The sequence below is a fragment of the Nannospalax galili genome, unplaced genomic scaffold (genome assembly GCF_000622305.1).
Source record: "Nannospalax galili isolate Female #2095 unplaced genomic scaffold, S.galili_v1.0 scaffold388, whole genome shotgun sequence".
In the NCBI taxonomy this organism is placed as follows: domain Eukaryota; kingdom Metazoa; phylum Chordata; class Mammalia; order Rodentia; family Spalacidae; genus Nannospalax; species Nannospalax galili.
In genome coordinates, this window is record NW_008360304.1 from 2990194 (window position 1) to 3001924 (window position 11731).

The window sequence follows — 11731 nt, forward strand, 5'->3', positions numbered from 1 at the left end:
GAGGGCCCAGCCCACTGTGGGTGGTGCCACCCCTGGGCAGGTGGGCCTGTGTTGCATAAGAAAGCAGGCTGAGCAGGGGCCAAGAGAGCAAGCCAGTAAGCAGTGTTCCTCCATGGCCTATGCTCTAGCTCCTGCCTCCAAGTTCCCACCCTGAGTTCCTACCTTGGGCTCCCTGGTGAACTACGACCTGGGAGATGTAAGACAAATAAACCCTTTCCTCCCCAAGTTGGTATTGGTCAGAGTATTTTGTCACAGCAATGAAGAACAAACTAGGATGGGGGAAATTATGGCCCTTTCTCTGGAGCCATCATTGATTTCCCCATTCCCGCCCCCTAGGCCTTATAACAGGGGCCAGCAATGCTGTTGGAAATGTGAAGTCACCAGTGGCCTTACCCCTGCCCTTGGGAGCAGGATTTTTTTGTAGAGAGTCTTATTAGAGTTGGGCCAGGTTGGGTTGAGTCTCAGATTTTTATTCAATGGCCCCTTAGGCCAGTGGGGGTGGGGGGGCAGGGGGAAAATTGGGGACCTAGAAGGGCCAAGGTCTGAGCACTGGAGTGGCTCACCAGGCCAAATCACCTTTGGAAGGATGCAGATGACAGGCTTTTTATAAACTTTTAAAAAAATATAAACACAAATAGAGATTTTTAACAGTGGCAAGGTGCTAGTGATGGGGAGAACGCTTTTTTTCTTTCTAAAGGCTTTGTCATAGTGACATGATACAAACACTATAGACAGTACTAGGGGAGACATGGGGAACTTGGGGAGAGGCTGGTAGCAATAGTGAAGTGAGGACAAACTCCCATTTGGACCAGGTCTAGAAAAAGGTCTATGCATAGTTTGGGGTTTCCTTAAGGAAAAGAACCTAAGTCAGGTCCCTGCATTTCTGTTAACTTGTGCCTAGAAGAGGGTGCTGTTGTGGCACAGCCACTCTCTTGTTCAACTCAAAGCGGGTTAATGCTACCAGGGGAGAGTGCATCAGGAGGCCTGGAATTAGCTTGGGGCTTGGGAGGGGGTGGGAGGGTGAGAAAGGATTTAGGATTGTACAGTTAGGTACAGAGACCTCCCTGTTCAAGGCCCGGGACAGTTGTCCCTGCCTTTCTTTTTCCTGGACTGCTGGGGTTGTATGGAAGAGTATACGGTGGCAGGCTGGGCCCTGAAGAAGAACAGGGAAGGGGGAGCTTGGGGAGTTTGGCTGAGGGTCTGGGAAATGAGCAGGGATAGGGGGAATGTGGATCAGGTTTACTAGCACCTGCCAGGGGAGCCATCGGGGGCTCCTCCACCCCAGCCCCCTAGCAGCCCCTCCTGGTGCCAGTTGCATTGTCCCCACCTCCACCCCTGCTGTGGGTTCCCATCACTTCCTGTGTCAGCACCTGGCCTACCCAGATTGTATCATGTGCTAGATTGGAGTGGGGAAGTGTGTCAAATCAATAAATGAATAAATTCAATAAATGTCTATAAAAAATAAATAAATAATAATTTAAATATAGAAGTATGATTATGTTTAAGAACAAAAACTCCTGTAACAATTGTATTACAAAAGATTCTTTTTCTTCTACAAGTCTAGACTCACAATATCACTTCTCTTTTTTGTCATGCAATGCCTAAACAAACCCACTAGGGGCTCCAACTAAACTATAAAGGAAACACCAGAGAGTCACCATTTATTTCAGTCCTTCCTTGGCTCTAGTGGTCCCTGTGTCTTTCCTGTTTAAGAGTCATACCAGCTGCAGCAGGGCTTGTAAAGCCTTAAGCTAACTTAGCTGAGTTAGTTCTAAGACTCCGACTAAATTTGTGTGCCCCGTACAACCATTTTATGAAATAGATGGTACAGATACCTTTTAGGGGGTTGAATTATGTTCTTCAAAACAGCATGTATAAATATTTAACATAATTCACCTATGAATGTGACCTTATTTAGAGATAGAGTCTTTGCCAGTGCAATGTTAAGATGAGATCATACTGGGTAAAGAGAACCCTAATTCTAATATGACTGGGGTTCCTAAAAGAAAAGGAGAAACCCAGAGACACTTATAGAGATGATGGTGTGAAGACACAGAAAGAGAAAACAATGTGCTGACAGACCCAAGGGGTTAGAGTGACATGTCGATGAACCAAGGAAAGCCAGGGATTGCTGGTATCTACCAGAGGTTAGACAACAAGAAAGGATTCTTCTTTCCAGTATTTAAAGAATGCATGGGCCTGCTGACAACTTGATTTCAGATGTGTAGTTCCCAGGACTATAAGAATAAAGTTCTGATGTTATAAGCCCCCCTCATAAATCAATGTAGAGATGCTCTAACTTCAATTTCTGTCACGCTATTAGTCATGTGAGTGACTAATGAACTCTTCCATTCATTTGAACTGTAGATAGTAGACTCTTCTAGATAGTTGCTTCAAAGGCATACTCCACAGAAACACTGATTACTCTCAGATTTTTCCAACATGTTTATAATAAAGAATTCTCAGGAATAAACCATTCCTTTGCCCTAAGTATTCTTTCTGGAGAACCCCTTATGCCCCTTATGACATTGGACCCAGGATCCTATTAGAATCAAAAGGAAAGCTAACACTTAAGAGACCATAGAAGGGCCTAAAAAGTAGAAACAGACTTGAAAGCATCAAGTCCTTAAATTCATTTTACCATGAAGACCACATTGCATCTAAAGTCGAACAGGAAATGGGTGGACCTATAAAGTACAATATTATAAATAAGGTCACCCAATATGAGAAAGAAAAAAATCATGTTCTCCCTCATATGCAGATCCTAGGCTACATATGTATCCATACATATGTGTGTGTGTGTGTGTGTGTGAGAGAGAGAGAGAGAGAGAGAGAGAGAGAGAGAGAGAGGGTTTACTATAACATTTAGAAAGCAGAACAAGAAAGAGTAATTTGAAAAGGCATACTAATCAGTTCAGTTCATGTGTGTAATACACTTTGCGTAGGTCTTTTGAATCTTGTCTCCAGATGCAATACATTTTTCATGTGGAATGGATCCTTTGGTAGGTGGTGTTCACATGTCATTCACTAAGAGACTGTGATCTTGTAAGGAAATATGAATTTTTCCTCTCTAGAAACACAAATTTCCTATATGAAATTTATTCAGCCTGATTGCTAAGTATTTGTATTGCAGAGACAAAACAATCGTCTTAAGGGTTCCTGGGTTTAAGGATTCCAGCAGTACCTTCCCCACAGATATGAGCATCAAAGATTTTGTTGTTATGTTTTTTTATTTTTTGAATATGTCTCTGTGCTGTGAGTGGTCTTTGTGTGTGTGTGTGTGTGTGTGTGTGTGTGTGTGTATTAAATAAACTTTAACTTATATAACCTGAAGTAACAGCAGGAGCCAAAAAAGAAGGGAAACAGTGGGGGAGAGGGGAAGAAGGAGATAGTAGGACACAGGTGTTATCAAGGGGGAGATAGGGAAATGGGGGATACTCTAACTGGGGAGGGAGGAGGAAGGACTACACAGGGAGAAAGAGGAAAAAGAGGTAAATAATACTTAGATGGTGTGAAAAAACAAAGAAAAATATATTTTTTCATAAGCCTACTGAAAATGCACGTTATATATACATGAGTAAATGTAAACCAAAGGCTATATAACAAAAATCGTAGTGCTGATCAAGAGAAACCTCTTTTCAAGCTGTTGGTTAGAGTAGTCTCAAAACATAGGCTATTGCCTCAGACCTTGATTGCCTCCTAGAACTTGAAGGTAAGATACTACTTCTGAAGATACCACATACTACTGACACAGACTTGGTACAGCTGAGCTGGAACTGACCTGGAAGCCTCCTCCCTGAAGACTAGTTCTCAAAGCATCAGAAGATACAATAGTCAAGCTGCCAAGGGAGAAAACCAACCAACATTCCTACCCAGCTGTAAAGTCTATGAACCCCAACAATTGGCCAAGCAAATTATCTGTTGGTGCAATAGTGGCACTTTTATCTTGGGAGTAATCACCATCTGTCTAATTGGACTTAAGGCCTGCTCAATAGGAGAGAATTAATGCAGGTACTATAAACATGGTTGGAGTGTTAGAACATGTTATTTGGGTCAACCTGAGTCAGTGTTCTCAGGCCGTGACCACCTCTATTTGGCTTAAAAAAACACTATTTGTTATTACCTTTAAGGTGAGAGCTGTGTTTTATGTCAATAATTTAAATAAAATTTATTTTGATGTATTATGACTGGAATATGGAATAGTTTGGAACTTTGGGTTTGAAAGATCATTGACTGCTGAAAGCAGTGTTTAATGGACCAGTCTTCTGGGAACTTGGAAGACAGTAATGCTGATAGAAGTGCAAACATTAGAGGCACAGCTTGTGAGGTTTCAGCAGGGAGAAAGGACTCTGACAGACCTGGGCTAGATAGAGGCTATTAGTGTATTACTTTGACTAAGACTCTAGCTTCAATTTATTCTCAGAACCTGCATATTGAATTTAAACATATGGACTAATCAGTTTGACAGAGAAAATTCCAAGATGGGAGAGCATTCAGGCTGCTGTTAAAGAAGCAGCTATAACTGATAGAGAGATCAGCACCATGACAGAGAAGCCTCCTGTGCTGCATTAGAGAAATAAGAAAGTGGTTCCTCAGGGTCAGCACTGAGGCTGATATAGCTTTGGTCCAAGGGGGAGCAGGCTACATCTTGAACTGGCAGCAGAACTTGGCAATGCATTAAATACTGTCCACATGGTACTAGTTTTAAAGGCATGAAAGGTACAAGATTGAGAAGGTCATAGAGAGCAGCTGAGCAAGCACCCTATTATAGGGTCAAAGTCCTCACAAAGAGGTCCTAAGAGGTCATTAGCGAAGGCAAAGCCTCAATTGCAGTGAAGACTGCAGGACACTGGAGATGCCAGGACTGTGGGACATCTGCCAAGGAGAGTTGAGGTGTGGAGCTGGCCTAAACCAACATGAGAAGCTGTGTGTGCTACAGGTGGTAGAGCTGGAAGAATGGGGCTACCCGAGCCTTTTGAGCCAAGAAGATTACATCATGAATCCCAGATGCTAGACGTCGGAGCTATAAGATTCGGTGTCTCCCAGTTGGGTTTTGGTTTTGTTTTGATGTGATTGTTCCTTGTGATGTCCTCGTTTTTCCTCTATAGAATAAGTGTGTTTACTCTGTGCCACTGTATGTTGGAAATAGATAACTTGTTTTCTTATTTTATAGGGGCCCTGGGTTAAGAGACTGCATTTTTTTAACAGTTGAAATTGTTTCAAGACTCAGGGGACTTTTAAAAGTTGGACTATATTTTACATTTTGAAATAAACATGAAACTTTGGGGACAAATGGTGAAAGGTTATGACTTACAGTGATATTTATGTTGGGTTGACAAGGGGTGGAGCTGTGATGATCAATTTTAATTGTCAACTTGCCACAATCTAAAAAAAATCACCTGGGAAAAGAATCTCAACGAGGGAGTATCTAGATCAGGTTGGCCTATGGGCATGCCTGTGGGGGACTGTCTTGATTACATTAATTGACGTGGTACGACTTGCCCATTGTAGATAGCAACATCCCTGGCTTGTACTGTGTACTCTCGACTGTGGATGTAATGTGACTAGCTGATTCAGGTTTTTACCCTGTTTACCCCAAAATGATAAACTGTAACCTGGAACTGCAAGCCAAACAAAGCTTTGTCCTCAAAATTACTTTCTGTTAAGGTACTTTATCACATCAACAGAAATTAAATTAGGATACCTGCCTTCCTGATGTTTTCACAGGTGTGTGTGTGTGTGTGTGTGTGTGTGTGTGTGTGTGTGTGTTTAAGCGCCTTGATCTATGACTTTGTTTTGTTACTATAAAAACTTCATAAGCCAGGTATGGTGATGCATGCCTTTAGTCCCAGCACTCAGGAGGCAGAGGCAGGTGGATCTCTGTGAGTTCAAGGCCAGCCTGGTCTACATAGTGAGTTCCAGGAGAGCTGGGGCTATAGGGAGACCCTGTTTCAAAAAGACCAAAACAAAACAAAACAAAGAAAACTTCATAAAACTGTTACTACATTGGAATATAGTATTTGGGATAACTTAAATCTGTGTTCGTGGGCCATGGTTGCTCATACTTGGCCCCAGTATCAACATTTCTTACTGCCTTTGAGGTGAGAGCTGTTTTTGCATCACTAACTTTTGGTGTCTGAATGTAGGGTCCCTTGTTCCTTTCAGTGGAGAATATTTAGTACCTCTGAATTGAGTTTTTGCATGCTATGCAGAAAGTACCAGGCAACAGAATTAAAAACCATAAATAGACTACCTACTTTAACCGGAACTTTAAAGTATCTAAAAATGATAATTTACAAAATAAATTGTTAAGAATTTTAGAAACTATATTTATGTTTAAAAGAGATGCTGATATAAATAAAAATGAATAAGAAAAATGTAAAGATTGTGTTAGAACTAAAGATAAATTCTGAGGAGTCCAACTTCTCTCAGCCCCCTACTCTAGCTATCCTTTGACCTTGCTTCTTCTTTCTTTATTTCCAAGCAAAACAAATTCTGTATCAAAAGAAAGATTATCATGCCCTGTTTTAGGATAAAACCTTGAGATCCCATACTATGTTAAGAAGTGCTTTTAAACAGGAAAGAATAGTAACTTAGTTCTACATAAGAAAGCTCACTTTAAAAAATTTTTTAAGGCTGGGTGTGGTGGCACATGCCTTTAATCCCAGCACTTGGGAGGCAGAGGCAGGCGGATCTCTGTGAGTTCAAGGCCAGCCTAGTCTACATAGTGAATTCCAGGACCCTGTCTCAAAGAGACCAAAAAAAAAAAAAAAATTGAAACTTTCACTGGGCTTCTAAAACCTTTCTAAAACTAGCGATATGATTTTATCCAAAATCCAAATTTGCATATTTTCCCTTTGGATAAGCCTTAACTTACTGGATGGCCATTGCCTTAACAATGGGCATATTCTATTACGAAAATTTATTACTACTTGGGGCATTCATGCTAGGTCATATAATAATTGCAAACTTGTTTTAGTGTACAAATAGTTAAGTCAATTTGTAAAATTTAGCCTATTATAGAAAATTTTCATTGTTCCTATGATAAGCAATCAACTGGGACTAATTGTCAAATCTGACTAAAGTTGTTGTTGGTTCTCTTAGCCTAAGGCAGCTCCCATTAGTTCTGAGACCTACCTCTTTTGGAAAACATCAGTTCTATCCTTATAAAATAAGTACTGGGCATCCTAATAAAAATGGACAAAGGTGAGGTTGGAAAGATGGTTCAGTGGTTAAGAGCACTGACTGCTCTTGCAGAGGGTGTGGGGTCTATTCGCAGCACCTACATGATGCTAACAATCATTCATAACTCCAGTTCCAGAGGATCTGAGGCTCTTTTCTGACCTCCACAGACATTGCACAACACAGGTGCACTTACATACATACAGGGAATACTCATACACATAAAATAAAAATAATAAATAATAAATATTTTTAAATGGACAAAAGAGGGGCTAGAGAGACGGCTCAGTGGTTAAGAGCTCTTGCTACTCTTTCAGAAGACCCATGTTCAATTCCCAGCACCCAGATGATGGCTTATGACCATCCATAACTCCAGTTCCAGGGAATCCTGTGCCCTCTTCTGACCTCTGTGAGCACCAGGCATGCATGAAGTACACATATATACATGTAGGTAAACAATCATACATATAAAATTTAAAAAAAAAAACTTAAAAGAAAATGGACAAAGGACTGTATAAGCCATCTCTGCTAAAGAGCGGCATTACATACTATCATAAGGGACTTTCAAGCATGTTATTAAAAATTCAGAATTGGGAGCCAATAGGAAGCTGCAGCCACTCCTGGGGGGGGGCAGGGGGCGGGGGTGCGCCCCCTGCCTCCTCCACGGCTGCTGCCTCCTTCTGCTGCTTGTGCCCGCTGAGTGGACCTGGTGTGTCTTTTGTGAAGCAGCTGCTGAGGAGACTTCAGCGCTCGCCATGGCCGGCGAGAAACCCAAGAAAGGAGTCAAGATTGAGAACAAGGATCAAATCAATTTGAAGGTGGCGGGCAGGATGGTTCTGTGGTACAGTTTAAGATTAAGAGACATACACCATTTAGTAAACTAATGAAAGCCTGTTGTGAACGACAGAGTTTGTCAATGAGGCAGATCCAGATTCCAATTTGATGGGCAGCCAATCAATGAAACAGACATGCCTGCACAGTTGGAAATGGAGGACGAAGATATAATTGATGTGTCCAGCAGCAGACAGGAGGTGTCAAATGGAAGGGAACCTGCTACTTTACTCCAGAATTTTGTTATAGGCCAAGAATACATTCTCAATTAGAAAGCTGCAATTTGGTTCCACCGCATCCTGACTATTACAGTATTTCCCCATCCCCATTCTTTCTTGTACATAAAGTAACTGGTGTATGTGCACAAGCATATTGTGCTTTTTTTCTTTTCTTTTCTTTTCTTTTCTTTTCTTTTCTTTTTTTTTTTTTTCTTGTCTTTTTGAGACAGGGTCTCCCTTGTAGCCCCAGCTGACCTAAACTCACTATGTAGACCCGGCTGGCCTTGAGTTCAAAGATTGGCCTGCCTCTGCCTTCCAAGTGCTGGGACTAAAGGCGTCCGCCACCACTACCAGCCACTTTTTTCTTTTTAATCTAAGTGCCGGTGTTCTGTTTCAGTTGACATCAGATGGAGATGGGATGGGAATGCCCTGGCTCTGTGAAAACCTCTCCTTCTCATTAGTGGCGAGCTCTGTCAGCTCTTACCTTTAGATTCCAGTAAGTTATTTTGCTCTCATTGTTTTAACAAAAACCAACAACACAAACACCCTTGCATACCTTGTTTGATTGGAGAATTTTAATGTTTTTCATTTATCTTTGTAAAACCAAGGACAACTTTATAACTTTTTTTGTAGCTGTGACATGTAGGGCAATCTGTCTTTAAGTGGGAGTAAATTACTCTTGAAAGAAAATGAATCCTAGATAGTTTTCCCTTCAAGTCAAGCATCTTGTTGTTTAAATAAACTTCTTGTTTAAAATGAAAAAAAGAATTCAGAATTGAGCCTGGCACAGTGGCATGTCTTTAATCCCAGCAACTCTGGAGGCAGAGGCAGGCAGATATATCTCTATGAGATCAAGGTCAGTCTGGTCTATATAGAGAATTCAGGCCAGTTGGGGCTACAGGGAAACCCTATCTCAAATCATCAACAACAAAATTCGGAATTGGTTACGCCCCTTACAGAGTCTTCCCACAGTGAGCACCCAGGAGACCAAAAACTAAAAGAATGGCAACTGAAAACCAAATGGTTTCGTCAATTAGAAAAAAAAAAAAAAAAAAAAAAAAAAAAAAAAAAAATGCTCAGCCTGGTGGGAAAGACTACACTGACAATCGAGCATCCCAAGTAACTGTACTTAAAATCCTGAAAACATTTCCACAAACTCTCACTTTTATATTTCTTAAGTCCTTTTGTATTTAGATATTTTTCAAATAGCCTAAGATTCTTTGAGTATTCTTTGGTATATTTCTAAATGTTAGAAATAATGCTAATCTTGGGTTTAATGATGATGTTTTTGTTATAACTATCTTCTTACCCAGAATGCCTACCTTACTTAAACCAAGTCTTCATGTTTTAAAAGATTCAAGTTTTCCACTACCTTTGTAAAACAATTCTCTGATTAGTATTATTAGTATTTTTTAAAAATCTAGGTTTTTACATTAACAAAGACTTAAAAAATCTTCCAAAAGGAACTCTTTTTGGGGGGGAGGGTACCTCTATTTTACATTCAAATTCTAAGAGCCAAAAAAATTTCTCCCTATTAAGAAAAGAAAAGAATATGAACTGGGCTCATTGACTGGATATTTCTGTGGATATTAAAAATGTTAGTGTACATCAAACCGAAGGCTCTAAAAATCCTAATGGCATACTCAGACTTCTAGCTACTTCAAAATAACTTTAACTCCATTCACTCCTATTTGAGATACTTAAAGGTTTGGATTAAATTTTCTTATCCAAACTATACAAAAAGCAATTAGTCTCCAATAACAACAATACTCATGGTGTTTTTAAACCTGGAGAGCCAATGTTTCTTGAATAAATATCTAAGGTAGCCTATAATACAGTTAGCTGAGATTTTAAAACTGATATAATATTCATATTTTGCCAACAAAAAGTAAAGAGGAAATATTACAAAGTGACACTCATTGGAATCTCTTTCCTAATTATAAAATAAGAAATAAGATTTGGGGGCTGGAGAGATGGTTCAATGATTAAGAGCACTGGCTGCTCTTGGAGAGGACCCAGGTTCAATTCCCAGCACCTACATGGCAGCAACAATTGTCTGTAACTCCAGTTCCAGGGGAATCTGACGCCTTCTTCTGACCTCTGTAGACGCTGCACAACATGGGTGCATGCACATACATCCAGGCATTACACTCACCACAAAAAATAAAAATAATTTTAATAAAAGAAATAAGATTTGGTCACACCTACAAAACCTATGATTTTTGATTCCTGGCAAATCTAAACTCTTGTTTTTAACACTTCCACTAATTATATTTGGTATATGGGGAGAAAAATTTTATTCAACGAAAATTTAAAGTAATGTTATGTTGTTAACTGATTTCTTTTGTAGTGTGACTTTCTATTTACTTCCCCAGGCTAAAATATGATGCAATACCAAGACAATAGGATACTCGAAATTATTTTCCATACATGATCTATTTATGTATTAAAGAACCATGTCTCCTAAATTTAGAACTAACCACTTCTTATTAGGTTATAACTATAAAATCAAACTGACCAAGAGAAAAACTAAAATTAAAAGACCAAAAATTATTTAAAATATTCCAAATATCAAATATTTCAAGAATGCAAGTAACAGTAGACACAGGGGGGAGTATGTAATCAATCTAGTTAAAGAATGCTATTTGGGGGGGCTGGAGAGATGGCTCAGAGAGGTTAAGACTACTGACTGCTCTTGCAGAGGACCTGGGTTTGAGTCCCAGCACCCACATGGCAGCTATGAACCATCCTTAACTCCAGTTCCAGGGGAATCGGAAGCCCTCTTCTGACCTCTGTGGCATTGCAAGACACAGGTGCACTCACATACATGCAGGTGATACACTCATAAAATAAAAATAATAGCTCAGGCCTCTCTGGGGGTAAATCTACCTTGCAGCCCTCCACACCTTGACTCCGCCAGCCGCACTCACCCTTCCATCTCCCCCGCTGTTCTCTACTCCTAGCTTGGGCCCTGTGCCATTCCTAGCCTTGGGGCCCCAGACACCTGGGGAGCCATTGATGATTCCTGACCCTGTTCACCCCCACCGGCTTGGTGCCTTCCTTGGGCCCCAGGAGCACTGCCTCTAGAGCCGGCCCCGCCCCCACCTCTCTGCTTCCTGATCCTGCAACACTCACCAGCCTCTTTCTGGGGCTGACAGCCTCTTTCTGGGGCTCCGAGGCTTACCTTGCCTCTCCCTGATCCTTTGCATCCAGTACAACCCAACTACTCAATCCACTCCCTGGGAAATCTTGGGGCTTATTCCCACCCCATCAGCCTTTGCATCCCTGCGTGGCACGGCCACAGTCAGGGTCTCAGGTCAGTCCAACACCCAAGTTCCTGAGGCCAAAATCATTCTTAGAAGATTCCAGACCCAAGGAGAAAGTCTGAAAACTTCTGACCCACATTGGAAGTGGGTCACTGCGGAACTCCTGAAGACAACATCAGTCCAGCCACATCAATATAAAATCAAAAGAGAGAACCAGAAGCTTAGACAAACCAG

At 40.9% G+C, this 11731-nt stretch overlaps 1 protein-coding gene and 1 pseudogene across 4 annotated transcripts in view; one reads left to right on the plus strand and one right to left on the minus strand.

Annotated features, from left to right (window-relative positions):
• Positions 1–11731, minus strand: part of Cysltr2 (cysteinyl leukotriene receptor 2) — a 45083-nt gene that overhangs the window by 10120 nt on the left and 23232 nt on the right. The gene's annotated exons all lie outside the window — the stretch shown is intronic.
• LOC115068646 lies at positions 7938–8672 on the plus strand (annotated as a pseudogene).